The sequence below is a fragment of the Danio rerio genome, chromosome 6 (assembly GCF_049306965.1).
Source record: "Danio rerio strain Tuebingen ecotype United States chromosome 6, GRCz12tu, whole genome shotgun sequence".
NCBI lineage: Eukaryota > Metazoa > Chordata > Actinopteri > Cypriniformes > Danionidae > Danio > Danio rerio.
In genome coordinates, this window is record NC_133181.1 from 60,493,966 (window position 1) to 60,507,500 (window position 13,535).

At 36.6% G+C, this 13,535-nt stretch overlaps 1 protein-coding gene and 1 long non-coding RNA gene across 6 annotated transcripts in view; both read left to right on the plus strand.

The window, feature by feature from the left end:
* snta1 (syntrophin, alpha 1) overlaps positions 1 to 13,535 on the plus strand; it is a 182,085-nt gene that overhangs the window by 30,635 nt on the left and 137,915 nt on the right. The gene's annotated exons all lie outside the window — the stretch shown is intronic.
* On the plus strand, positions 3,543 to 7,168 carry LOC137495970 (uncharacterized). Its single transcript, XR_011015983.2, has 4 exons — positions 3,543 to 3,605; positions 3,954 to 3,999; positions 4,275 to 4,401; positions 5,363 to 7,168. It is a non-coding gene; the product is annotated as an uncharacterized lncRNA (long non-coding RNA).

Here is a 13,535-nt window from a genome sequence, read left to right on the forward strand (position 1 = left end):
AACCGCATGTTTCTCTGTCTCGGCACCTGGAAACCTCCAGAAATCTGCATCCGTCTCCTAAAGATGAGCGCTTTGTGTCCCGATGGGAAGGAATGCTCACATTTTAGAGCACAGACAGATTTACACCTTGTTTTGCTTTTCCCAGAAACACCATCAGCGAGTCTGTGAATGTGCTCAACTGCGTGTTATTTACTGGGTTATCAAACACTGTGAGCAACTGAGATGAAAAACAAGATTAAGAAATACTTTTCATCAGATTTATCTCACACGTATTTCTTTTTCTTTCTGCTTTTACTGAATTTTGAGTTGGGGTGGCTCAGTGGTTAGCACTGTGGCCTCACAGCAAGAAGGCCACTGGTTCGAGTCCAGGCTGGGTCAGTTGGCGTTTCTGTGTGGAGTTTGCATGTTTTCCCTGTGTTGGCGTGGGTTTCCTCCAGTTGCTCCGGTTTCCTCTACAGTCCAAACACATGCGCTATACACTCTCAGAAATAAAGGTACGTGTATGGAACAAAATCAATGCCTAAAGTCTTGAATTAAAAAGCTTGTTGAATATCACAAACTGAAAAAAATAATACACCGTATTAACAAGTGCTTGCATTTTTATGACTTGAATTCCAGGGTTTGTATTTTTAGGTCCTGAAATTTAACATATCTGTATATTTAAGCTGTGAATATTTCAACGAAAAATATTTCAAACACGTTTTCAAACTTAAAAATTCAATAATTCATATTCAATTTTCAGATTTCACTTAAAAAATATTCAATACCCTTTAAAAATACGATGTATAATATTCAAAAGGTAATTTTCAGTTCATTTTATTTCAGTTCAAATATTCGCTTCCATAAATTCAGTGGATCAAATTCGACTGTTAAAATTCAACATTACATCCGGGAACTGCAGGAAAAGCAATAGATTGCAGAGTGAAGATCGCCAGCTGCTCTAGCTTTCACCAGCAGGTGGAGATGGAATAATGTAAGATTTTTAACCCAGTAAACAGGCGAGAAAAAGGCTATTAAAGGCACAAAAGTAGCATTTAATATTAATATCAATGCTTTGGACATTATAAATGATAAAAAGTATGAGTAAAATGAGTAAATGAGGTTTTAGTCATCTATATTTGCCCTTATGTAACGGAAGCCAGCTGGTGATCGCGTAAAGCTCACTCCTCGGATCCAGGGACAGACGTTGTTCTGCAATCTTATCGGAGCTTGTCTCCCATGCTGGCTCGTTACCTGCTCGGACCGGTGCGGTTACTTGCACATAAACCGTCTTTTGATGGATATGATGTTACACATTGTCTATCTTTATTGACTCTTTCTTCCATAGACACTAAGTATTATATTGACAGCTAAAGAATATAAACGTAAGAGAAACAGGAGAGGAAATATTATAATAATAATACAAAATTGATAAACATTGACAGGGCTAAGAACAATTACGAACAAAGATTTTCAAAACCAGAGAGATTTTATGAGAATGTCACACAAAACAGAGTTCAGGTAGGCCTATGATTTAAGGTTGGTTATGGATGGGGCGTCTGATTTAAAATAATTTAACATGCGAATGCATTAAAGGAGCGTCTTCAGTTATTCACACAGAACCGCCTAATATGGCATAACTATAAGGAGTAATGTTTGCGCTGTTTAAACGCAGCTATGTCAGGATTGGCATAGGTTATACATTTTCATCATTTGAATTATTATTATGATTGTTAATATTATTATTGTATGACATTTAATTGGGCTATTGCGCTTAAATAAGTCATCCGTGATTCTAAATTAATATTTCTATTTATCCTTTTTATCACTCTGCCTGTCTTTCTCTTCTTTTTTCAAATTTTTGGGGTTCTGCCATGGTTAAACGTTTGCAAAATGTGTTAGTTTGTCCAGATTATTGTTTTATTGTTATGTAGCCTATAGGCGAGAAAAAGGTATTAACGCAAAAGTGGCAATGTCGCAGCCAATGATAAGTAATAAAATGAGTCGCCTGTGGTTTGATAATAGGCAGTTATAACTGACTTTAATTTGTTTTCAGTATTAAATGAGAAAACCATTATTTATAACTTTTCAGCGACCGTTTGAATTTTATGATTAGCAATGTTGATCTTTTTTGCAGTTATTAAACATATAAACTTATTTAAACTGGTTTAAATTTAATATAGTTGTCACTTGAGCTAGTTTCATAAGATTATGTTTAGAATGCGTGGTTTGACATGCGTGGTTGAGGGGTTCCTGCAAAGCAGCTCTGTTCATCATCATGGGGTATTACTGAGCTTTAATCGCCATCTACTGGAGAGAATGTATTTGCTCATTTATTCTTATTAACTCTTTTCTGCAAGTCTGTTTTATGATTTCACAAAGTCAACCCATTATGTTTTTATTTTATATTTTGAGATGATCATATTTAAATAAACAATTGCTAGGGTAGCTAATAGTTTCTTTTTTCTTTTTTTTTTCTTTTTTAAATCAGTAGCCTATAAAATCATAATTTTTGCTTGACAAAGTTATTGGTTTAGGATTCTGGATGCATTTTTGCTAAATGAGTGTTGGATACTCACACTAGTTAAATCAATTATATTATCAGAAATGACAGATATAAGAAATCCATTAATATTTATCAGTCTTTTTACAATTATACAAGCAATTTCGCGCCGACGTCAGCTCCACTTTCGGAAATGGTAAACAGCGAGGTGTTATTCATATAAGCCCAAGCATGACATGTCATGATAATAATCGAAACACTCTTGTAGGCTATTCTTATGCTTGGCCAAATGTCATGACTTTCACTTTTATTTTACATTATTATGCACAAGCCCAGATATCATCTGAAACTTCGGAAGAATTCCTATCATATATTGGCAGCCATCCAGCATTTCTTAACCAGTTTGATATGCGGCGCTGGCTCTGACCGGCCACCGGAGCTCGCGGCCACTCGTTCGTCTTTGTCGTGCGCAAGCCGCACAGCACAGGCATAAAAACGTCAATCATTTCATTCATTCTCAATTCATTCATTTTCCTTCTGCTTCCTCTCTATTTTAGAGGAAAAGCGATAATCTGGACAAACTAAAGACATTTTGCAAACGTAACAGTGGCAGAACCACAAAAAATAGACAAAAAGAAGAGAAAGACGATAACAAAGTGATAGCCAAAAAGGATGAATAGAAATATTAATTTAGAATCACGGATGACTTCCCAGCCGGCACACGACCGACCTTCAACGTTGAAATATGGTTGAAATAAGGTCAGATGTGTTTTGAGCGTTGAAATAATGTTGATAGAACGTTTAATGTTGAATGGTTGAAAAACAGCCTGCATATGACAAGGCTTCAACGTTGAAATGTGGTTGAAAATACGTCAGTAGTTGCTTTAATGTTGAAACAATGTTGAATGATAAATGGTTGAAAAAAGTTACAGAAATTCTTGTACAAATCAACGTTGACATTTTTTTTATCATGATCTGTATGTTGAATTAACGTCATGGCTTCATCCAATATTCAACATGTTTGGTTACCATGGTATCGGAGGACTAGGCGCACGCGGCCACGCGCAGCGCTTCACTTCACTTAATTACGAACACCTGACCTGCAGTGCAGCAGAATTCAGAGGTAAGCGTGTTTTTAGATGCTTTAATGTTTTATTTACCCCCCGATTTTGTTTTACACACAGTGTATCTTAAATGTGACTTGGTGTAGTGTTTCGAATTTTGAAGCATTTAAAACTTTCCAGTTTGGTTTTTAGTCGTTTGCGCTCGAGGTAATGTCACATGTTTAACGTTAGTCTAAATGAGCGTTTTTATGGCAAATTCAAAGCGATAAACTCCAAACGCAGTTTAAAGTTACTTAGCAACGTTATAAAACAATATCCTTTTTATACGCTGTATCATTAGTGTTATTATTACAAAGTGAACTGCTGTCGTTTCACTGTTGTTGTTGTTGTTTTTGCTTTTACTCTAGAGACGCACTAACTTGCACAGCATTGAATGGAAAAGGCTTTATCCATGTAAGTTTACTTTAGCTTTAACTAAGCTATCTGTTAAATCTTCTTGATGCTTTGGTTGGTGATATTCTCTTTCTAATCTGTTTGTTTATTGATTGTTAGGCTATGTTGTGATATTATATTGATATTATTATTGTGAAATCATGTTGTGATGTTATACTATGTGACAGTATTGGGGAACAAATATGTATTTAGTTAGAAATTAATGCTTAAATTACACTTTGTATAGTGGCAGATAAGAGGTGTAATGGGTTTTAATTTTCTGGGTTTTCTGGAAGGTCCAGTTGAGGGGCATCAAGAACACGCAGATGGCCTAAACCTGTATCAGCCTGGACAGACTGCAGTTCTGCTATTCCACGCCAAGGCTTTTGTATGGATGTCTGACTACTACTGTGTTCTCTAAAGGTATTACTGGAGCAAAACAACAGCACCTGTTACAGTGAAATTTGTATTAATAAAAATAGTGATACATGTGTAGCAGGTCCAGTACATGTGATGTCATTGAGAAGTTGTTTTTATTAAATGTCCTTAAAACAAGTAAATAAACATACTATTTAAATAAATCTAAATATTAAAAACTTGAGGATTAAGATGAGAAATGAAATGAATCATCTGTCTTGCGAAAGGGGTGTACTTAAGAATTCTGGTGTTTTCCAACTGAAAGGGATAGTTCAACCAAGAATGAAAATTTACTCACATTTTACTCCCCAAATGGTTTAAAACCATTATGAGTTTATTTTGTTGAACAAAAAAAGAGGCTATTCTGAAAAAAAAAACTAAAAACCTGTAAACATTGACCTCCATAGTAGAAAAAAATACTATAGAAGTCAATGGTTATAGATTTGCAGCTTTCTTCAAAATATCTTCTTTTGTGTTCAATGTGGTCAGTAAATGACGACAGAATACAAATTTTGAACTATCCCTTTAATTCTCTGACCTACATGCAGACTTTTGCAGAAGTGCTACTCCTTCTAGAGTTTTTCTCAACCATATGTCTAAAAAGCTTCAAACAGCTTTTACAGTACATGTAATGGTTTACAACAACTTGTAATTATTAGATGTGTTGAATGTTTCATGATTCTTTACTGCAGCCTTTGTTAAAAAAAAAAAAAAGTAATTTTTTTGAGAATCTGAAATTTGAATTCTGGAAATGCTGGCACCGGTGGTGGCGAAGGGCTTCCTGACGATATCACACCTTATTCTTCACTTCTCTTAGTTAGGAATATTCAGATGGATGAGTCAAAATTATTGAGTGGGACGATATTATAGGACAAATTTGGATTCAATAAAAAATAAATATTTGAATTTCACTTTGTATAATAGCAGACACCAACTTAGTTGTAACCTCGTATTTCATTTATTGCAGGTTTTCTGGAAGCTCCATTTGAGGTCATCAAGGACATACTGATGGCCTAAACCAGTGTCAGCCTAGACAGACAGACAGACAGACAGACATCTATTGTAGTTCTGCTACACAAGACCAAACTCTCTGCTTTTGTATGGATGTCTGACTAGTACGGTGTTCTCTAAAGGTATAACTGGAGCAAAACAACAGTATCCGTTACAGTGAAATTTGTGTTCATAAAAGATATGTGTAACAGGTCCAGTACATTTGTCATAAAGGTTAAATCACAGTAAGTACTGTAAAAATAACTTGTTTGCCTTTGCCACAACAGGTCATGGTGTGTGCAAACTGCTCGTAGTAAACACACATGCTGATCTGATGCGGGAGAGATATACGCAAACACATTTGTATTTACTGTTTTGTTTTGCCTCACTAAAGTGTTGTTGGAGCTTGGTATGTTCACAGTTGAAATCACTGAAGTCCCATGGAACGTTTTGACAATGTGTTTTGTGCCTTATCTTGACAATGACCATCTTGGGACTATTGCTGTCTGTAGAGGATGAGGAGCATTTAATCTAGAATATTTTAGTTTGTGTTCTGAAGATTAACAGGTCTCTGGGATGACACAAGTACTTAATAACAGAACCTATATGAACAGTTAATGTGACATGTAATAGTGAAATAGTGGTCCTACATTCACAAATGTGAGCCATTATTATAAGACCCATGTGAACATGCAATTTTTATGATACTAATAATAATAGAATAACAAATTGCTTTTACTGTTGTGTTTGTGAGAGAGAATCAAACTATATATTCTACACATTTTCTTGATGATTTACTGAAATATTTGTCTACATGTTCCACTGTCACAGGTGCTCAGTTTTGCTGCAGTAATGCTAAACACAATAGATGTACTTTATGCAAAAAAAAAAAAAAAAACTACTAAATATTTAGCATGCAGACCTGCAAAGTGAAGGAGTAATGTCAGGTTTAGATTATAGCATGAGTTTTCACTATTGTGAAAGTGAAGCCATTCATTCACAATGAATTGGAATAGCAAACCTCATTATTGATTTTGTAGGAAACTCACCTGGTGTTTGAGAAATAAATATGTATTTAACTGCTAGACTGATATAGATGTTTAAGTGTTTTACGCTTGATTTTTTTGTCCCAGGGCCATCTTTTACCTCAAGTTTTTCTCCCAACCTATAAAACCTCAAACAGATGTAATGTATTTTACTTGTGATTCTTATTTGTGAGTGATGTTTTTTATTTAATTTTTTTTATTGCAGCCACTTTAAAAATGGGTATTTTGTAAACTTTGTAAACGGAATTGTATTTTGGAGACTGTGATGGTTGAAGCATAGTTTAGTTACTTAGTTTAATTTAGTTAGTATCTGTCTTTCTGAAGACGGTAACACTTTACAATAAGGTTGTATTAGTAAGTGTTAATGTATTTACTAACATGAACAAAGAACAATGAAGCATCTTTCAAATAAAGAAAGTACAGTTCATGTCAGCTCAGTGCATTAATGTTAACAAGCATACATTTTGATTTTAATAGCATCGGGACATATTTCAATTAATTAAATGATTAATAAATGCTGTACAAGTATTTGTTCTTTGTTCATGTTAGTAAACATTAACTAACTTTAATTCATGAAACCTAATTAAAAAGTGACTATTTAATTGTATGCCTTTTTCTGTATTTGAGCATGTATAGTAACCTGCATGGTTTTAATGATGTATGCTGTAAATGTTGCTGTATATTTAGAATAATTGAAATAATGAGGTGTGTATTAAATAAATTGATACACAGGCTAAGTTGTGTATTTGTGTCGTGTATTTTTAATTAGTAAAAATTTGTTTGCTATATTTATGGACTTTGCGTTGTATGTAATTCCTATTTAACTTACGTTGAAATGTATGACGGTGAAACAACGTCACGGTATCAACGTTGATCCAATTTGCAAAACCGAAAGGTAATTCAACCTTCATTCAACGTCTACAAAATGACCATAATTCACCCATGAAAAAGGTAAGAGTGAAACAACGTCGTGAATTCAACGGTGAATCACCGGTGGTGTTCCGACGGTGAAACAACGTCACTATATAAACGTTGATCCAATTTGCAAAATCGAAAGGTAATTCAACGTTGATCCAACCATAGACCTGACGTTGATTCAACGTTGAATCACCGTTGAAATGCCGGCTGGGTTATTTAAGCGCAATAGCCCAAATACATGTCATAAAATATTAATATTAACAATCATAATTTGAATAATGAAATTATATAACCTATCCCAATCCTGACATAGCTGCGTTTAAATAATAACTGAAGACGCTCCTTTAATGCATTTGCACGTTATGTTAAATTATTTTAAATTACACGCCCCATCCATAACCAACCTTAAATCATACCTGAACACTGTTTAACATTTCCAAGTAAACTGTTTTGTGTGACATTCTCATAAAATCTCTCTGGTTTTGAAAATCTTTGTTCGTAATTGTTCTTAGCCCTGTCAATGTTTATCTATTTTGTATTATTATTATAATATTTCCTCTCCTGTTTCTCTTACGTTTATATTCTTTAGCTGTCAATATAATACTTAGTGTCTATGGAAGAAAGAGTCAATAAAGATAGACAATGTGTAACATCATATTCATCAAAAGACGGTTTATGTGCAAGTAACCGCACCGGTCCGAGCAGGTAACGAGCCAGCATGGGAGACAAGCTCCGATAAGATTGCAGAACAACGTCTGTCCCTGGATCCGAGGAGTGAGCTTTACGCGATCACCAGCTGGCTTCCGTTACATAAGGGCAAATATAGATGATTAAAACCTCATTTACTCATTTTACTCATACTTTTTATCATTTATAATGTCCAAAGTATTGATATTAATATTAAATGCTACTTTTGTGCCTTTAATAGCCTTTTTCTCGCCTGTTTACTGGGTTAAAAATCTTACATTATTCCATCTCCACCTGCTGGTGAAAGCTAGAGCAGCTGGCGATCTTCACTCTGCAATCTATTGCTTTTCCTGCAGTTCCCGGATGTAATGTTGAATTTTAACAGTCGAATTTGATCCACTGAATTTATGGAAGCGAATATTTGAACTGAAATAAAATGAACTGAAAATTACCTTTTGAATATTATACATCGTATTTTTAAAGGGTATTGAATATTTTTTAAGTGAAATCTGAAAATTGAATATGAATTATTGAATTTTTAAGTTTGAAAACGTGTTTGAAATATTTTTCGTTGAAATATTCACAGCTTAAATATACAGATATGTTAAATTTCAGGACCTAAAAATACAAACCCTGGAATTCAAGTCATAAAAATGCAAGAACTTGTTAATACGGTGTATTATTTTTTTCAGTTTGTGATATTCAACAAGATTTTTAATTCAAGACTTTAGGCATTGATTTTGTTCCATATTACGTGAGCTGTCACTGGGGTGGTACCTTTTTGAAAGGTACATGTTTGTACTAGAAGGGCTCTATTTTGACGGTCCATGCGCAGAGCGCAAAACGCAGGGCGCAAACGCTTTCAGGGTGTGTCAGGACGCGTTTTTGCTAATTTACGGACGGGAAAATCTGCATGGTCTAAAAGGGTTGAGTTTATTTTCTTAATGAGTTATAGGTGTGTTTTGAGAATAAACCAATAAGAGTCTCATCTCCCATTCCCTTTAAGAGCCAGCTGCGTCACGCCATAAGCGCATTCGCTATTTACAGAACGCAAAGTAAGTCTAAGTGGAAAAACTGAGCATTTCACAAGCAAACAGTTAACAGGTTTTTAACAGAATACAGTTAAACAGAGCATCTACTGCGTGTGAATGAGAGATAATGGATCTACTTTCACTTTCGCTCTTGGATAGGGAAACCTTTACACACAGACATCAATTAGCTTATAAATAATTAATTTTGTTTGTTAAGAGCAAATATTCATTTCAAAACTATTTCTAAATTCAGTTCTAATTTCCAGCAAACGAATAAATGAACAATAATAACGAAGTGTGCTCAAAAACCTGAGTTATATCCTAAAACACATGCTGTGCCCCATATGGTCTAAAACCTGACAGGTGGCCAAATCTAAGCTTGTTTTTAATAAAACAAATATAAATATGGATATAATAAATAATACTGCTAATAATAATAACATTATACAAAAGCAAATTGTTATGAATGAACTGAAAAAGCCTCCCGAGATGAAGAAGACATGAAAGCAGTGATTTTTCATATTTATGTAGGCTAGAAAATAATATGTTTTGTAATATTTGAATCCTTTATATTTATATTCTATATCTATTCTTATTATATCCTCTATATATCCTTAATATTTAAATTTTTTCATATGTAAAGATATTTGCCTATTGCTCTCTTGTGTGTATTAAGCAGTGTGTAAGCGAGGCACAACTCTGTGCTGGAGTTTAGACCGGGTTTGTTTTGGTCTAATGAAAAATCTATTATAGTTTCTCAAAATAGCAACGCGCCAGCAGTGCGCCTCAGAACACCTTCCTTTTTAGACCAGAACGCCTATGGGCGCACATATGAGCGCTAATGCATTTGCTATTTAAACAGCGTAGCGCAACGCCTCAAAACCACTCTTGCGCCAAGCTGAAACTACCAAAAGACTACTGCGCCACGCCTTGTGCCGGGTGTATGATAAGGCCCGAAGTGTTCATACTGGTACCTTAAAAGTACATATTAGCACCTACAAATTTTAAGAGGAACACTTTTGTACTTTTTAGGTACTAATATGTACCCTTGAATTAATATGGACCTTTTAAGTACAAACTTGTACCTTTCGCTAAGGTACCACCACAGTGACAGATCACGTACCTTTATTTCTGAGAGTGTAGTTGAATTGAGGAACTAAATTGATGTGACAAAGATGTGATGTGACGCTCTCCACATGTAGTGAAACCATAGAGCGAAACAGACGGCAAATGTTAAAATGTAAGTTTGCGTACTCCTGCTTGGAGAAAGACGAGTCTGAACAGCGGCTGAAGCCTGTCGCTGAAAACAACCATGTGATTTATTCTCGGAAGCTTTGTTTCTTCCGAGCTTATCCGAGTTCTGTTGCATGCTTGTGCTTTATTGATTTATTTAACTGCTGCTGTTTATTAAGTTAAAGGTTTGATACTGATTAGAACTTGAGGTCTTTACATATTCTGGTTATATGTAATGTAATGTAATGTGTATTTATATAGCGCATTTATTGTGTATGGCCATACACCCAAAGCGCTTCACAATCATGAGGGGGGGGTCTCTTCAGACCACCACCAGTGTGCAGCATCCACTTGGATGATGCGACGGCAGCCACAGGACAACGGCACCAGTGCTTCACCACACACCAGCTATTGGTGGAGTGGAGAGTCAGTGATAGAGCCAATTCGGTGGAAGGGGATGATTGGGAGGCCATGATCGTATGGGCCGATAGAGGGACTTTGGCCAGGACACCGGGGTTACACCCCTGCTCTTTCACGAGAAGTGCCATGGGATTTTTAATGACCACAGAGAGTCAGGACCTCGGTTTAACGTCTCATCCGAAAGACGGCGCCCACTGACAGTGTAGTGTCCCCTTCACTTTTACTGGGGCATTAGGACTCACATAGACCACAGGTTGAGCGCCCCCTGCTGGCCTCACTAACACCACTTCCAACAGCAACCTAGTGTTCCCCAGTGGTCTCCCATCTAGGTACTGACCAGGCTCAGCCCTGCTTGGCTTCAGTGAGTAACCGGTCTTGAGCTGCAGGGTGATATGGCTGTAATACCATATGTAATGGTCCCATGTAATGATATGGTTATACCCTGGTGCGTGTTAATGTGAGTGTGTATGGGTGTTTCTTAGTTCTGGGTTTTGGCTGGGAGGGCATCCGCTGCGTAAAACATCTGCATAAAGTAAACACAAAACAAAGCTTTTTATCAGGAGCTCCTTCACGGGACTCGTCAATAAAACACTTGCTCCAATGGGTTCGTGTGGCTCTCGATCCCGCCCACACTCATCAGCGATACTAAGCTGACCAATCACAGAGCTTGCGCTACACTTTGTTGCGACGTGTAGTTACAGTTTTTTTGCGAGGTGCAAGTCGGTGACTGGCACGGCGAGGGCTATGCGTCCATGTGCAGGTTGCGCCAGAGCATACACATGCATGAATGAATTTTGACTTTGTCACATATTTTTATTTTCTTTTGACTCAACACAATTTTGAGTTAATAAAACTTTTACCCTTGGCATTCAGTATTTTTTTTAACACTTTTGGTTTTTTTATCATACAACATCACACAATTTAACATTTTCTTTCTTCTTTGTTTTTTTTTTTTTTTTTGCAAAACTTTGACTTTTAAAATGTGTATTATTATTTCTTTTATTCCTTTCTTTTCTTTTGACACTTAGTTTTTACTCTTTCCAGTGGAATTGTACATATGTCACAATTTTTGTAATAACGTATAACAAAAGCAATTGATTTAATATGTTAATTTAATAAATTAAATTTAATATTTTTTCTTTACTGGGGGTGGCATGGTGGCTCAGTGGTTAGCACTGGCTGGTTCGAGTCCCGGCTGGGTCAGTTGGCATTTCTGTGTGGAGTTTGCATGTTCTCCCTGTGTTGGCGTGAGTTTCCTCCGGGTGCCCAAGTTTCACCCACCGTCCAAACTCATGCTCTATAGGGGAATTGATGAACTAAATTGGCCATAGTATATGAGTGTGTGCATGTGAATGAGTGTGTATAGGTGTTTTCCAATAATGGGCTGCTGCTGGAAGGGCATCTGCTGCGTAAAACATAAGCTGAAATAGTTAGCGCCTGAACCACTACAACCATCATCTTCAGCCTCACACACACACACACACACACACACACACACACACACACACACACACACACACACACTCTTCAGTGGTCTCGCATCTCCAACCAAACATTAATCACATCAACAAAAGACTGTGGTCAGAGGGTTAGATTAGAGGATTCTGGAGCTATTTATAGACGGAGGGATTTTACCAGCACAAAAGCCCTTCAGGACCTGATATAAATGGCCTTTGTGGAATTAAAATTGCCATCGGATGCGCATTTTTAGGAGAAAGAAAAACGTTAAAGAGCAGACGTTGCTCTTTTTTATGACGTTACTTGAGAGGCTTGGTGGAGATCTTGAGGATTTCAGACTGCAGAGTCAACGTTCATGAACGTCCATGCTTCTCGTAAATTTTCACAATAGAAACAAAGAGGTTACTGCACTCTAAAAGTCTCTGTAAATTAGCAGATTTTGTGATATTTCATGTTTTATTTTTGTTTATTTGTCCTCCTAAATAGGGATGCAGCAATTATAGATTTTGGCTGTATGATTATAATCTGTGGAATAATCACGATTTCACGGTTATCAGGATTAATATGCGTTCATTAATTTCAAAACACTACTAGTTTACAAAATCACATGAAATCTCCTTTTAGTTTAAGTGAAGTTTATAAACTAATTTGGAGAGGATCACATGCTTATGAATGCTTGCTGGTCCCGCATTATCCAGTTAATGATTGACCAATCAGACGATTCCTAAGCCACTATAAATACCCCAAGTTCCAAATAACAGCCATCTTCATTTTAAAAAATCCCCCCTTCCACCCCTACTCCTCCTCCTTTCCTAGATGCGTGGCACGGTGGCCCAATGGTTAGCACTGTTGCCTCAAAGCAAGAACGTCACTGGTTCTAGTCCTTACCAAGCCAGCTGACGTTTCTGTGTAGAGTTTACACGCTCTCCCCATGCTCTCCATGCTCATGTGGGTTTCCTCCTGGTTCCCCGGTTTCCTCCCACCGTCTAAAAACATGCAACTTAATTGACTAATCCAAATGGCCGCCATAGACATGCACCTAGTAAGTATATATCTCTTAAGAGCAATCACTATATGTTCATTAGCAACTACAGCAGGGGAGTTCTCCAGATCTACCTGAGCTCAAACTCCCCTCTTGCCCTGCAAACGGGAGTGAGCCCTGGACTCGAGGATCTTATGAGCTCAGGGCTCTTTCCCAGGACAGCATGCCAAACAAGCTATATAATCAATCATTAGCTAAGTGTGAACTCTTGAAAATATTTGGAGAGGATCACGTGCTTATGATTGCTTGCGGCTGGTCTTGCATTATCCAATGTATGATTGACCAATCAGACGATTCCTAAGCCACTATAAATAC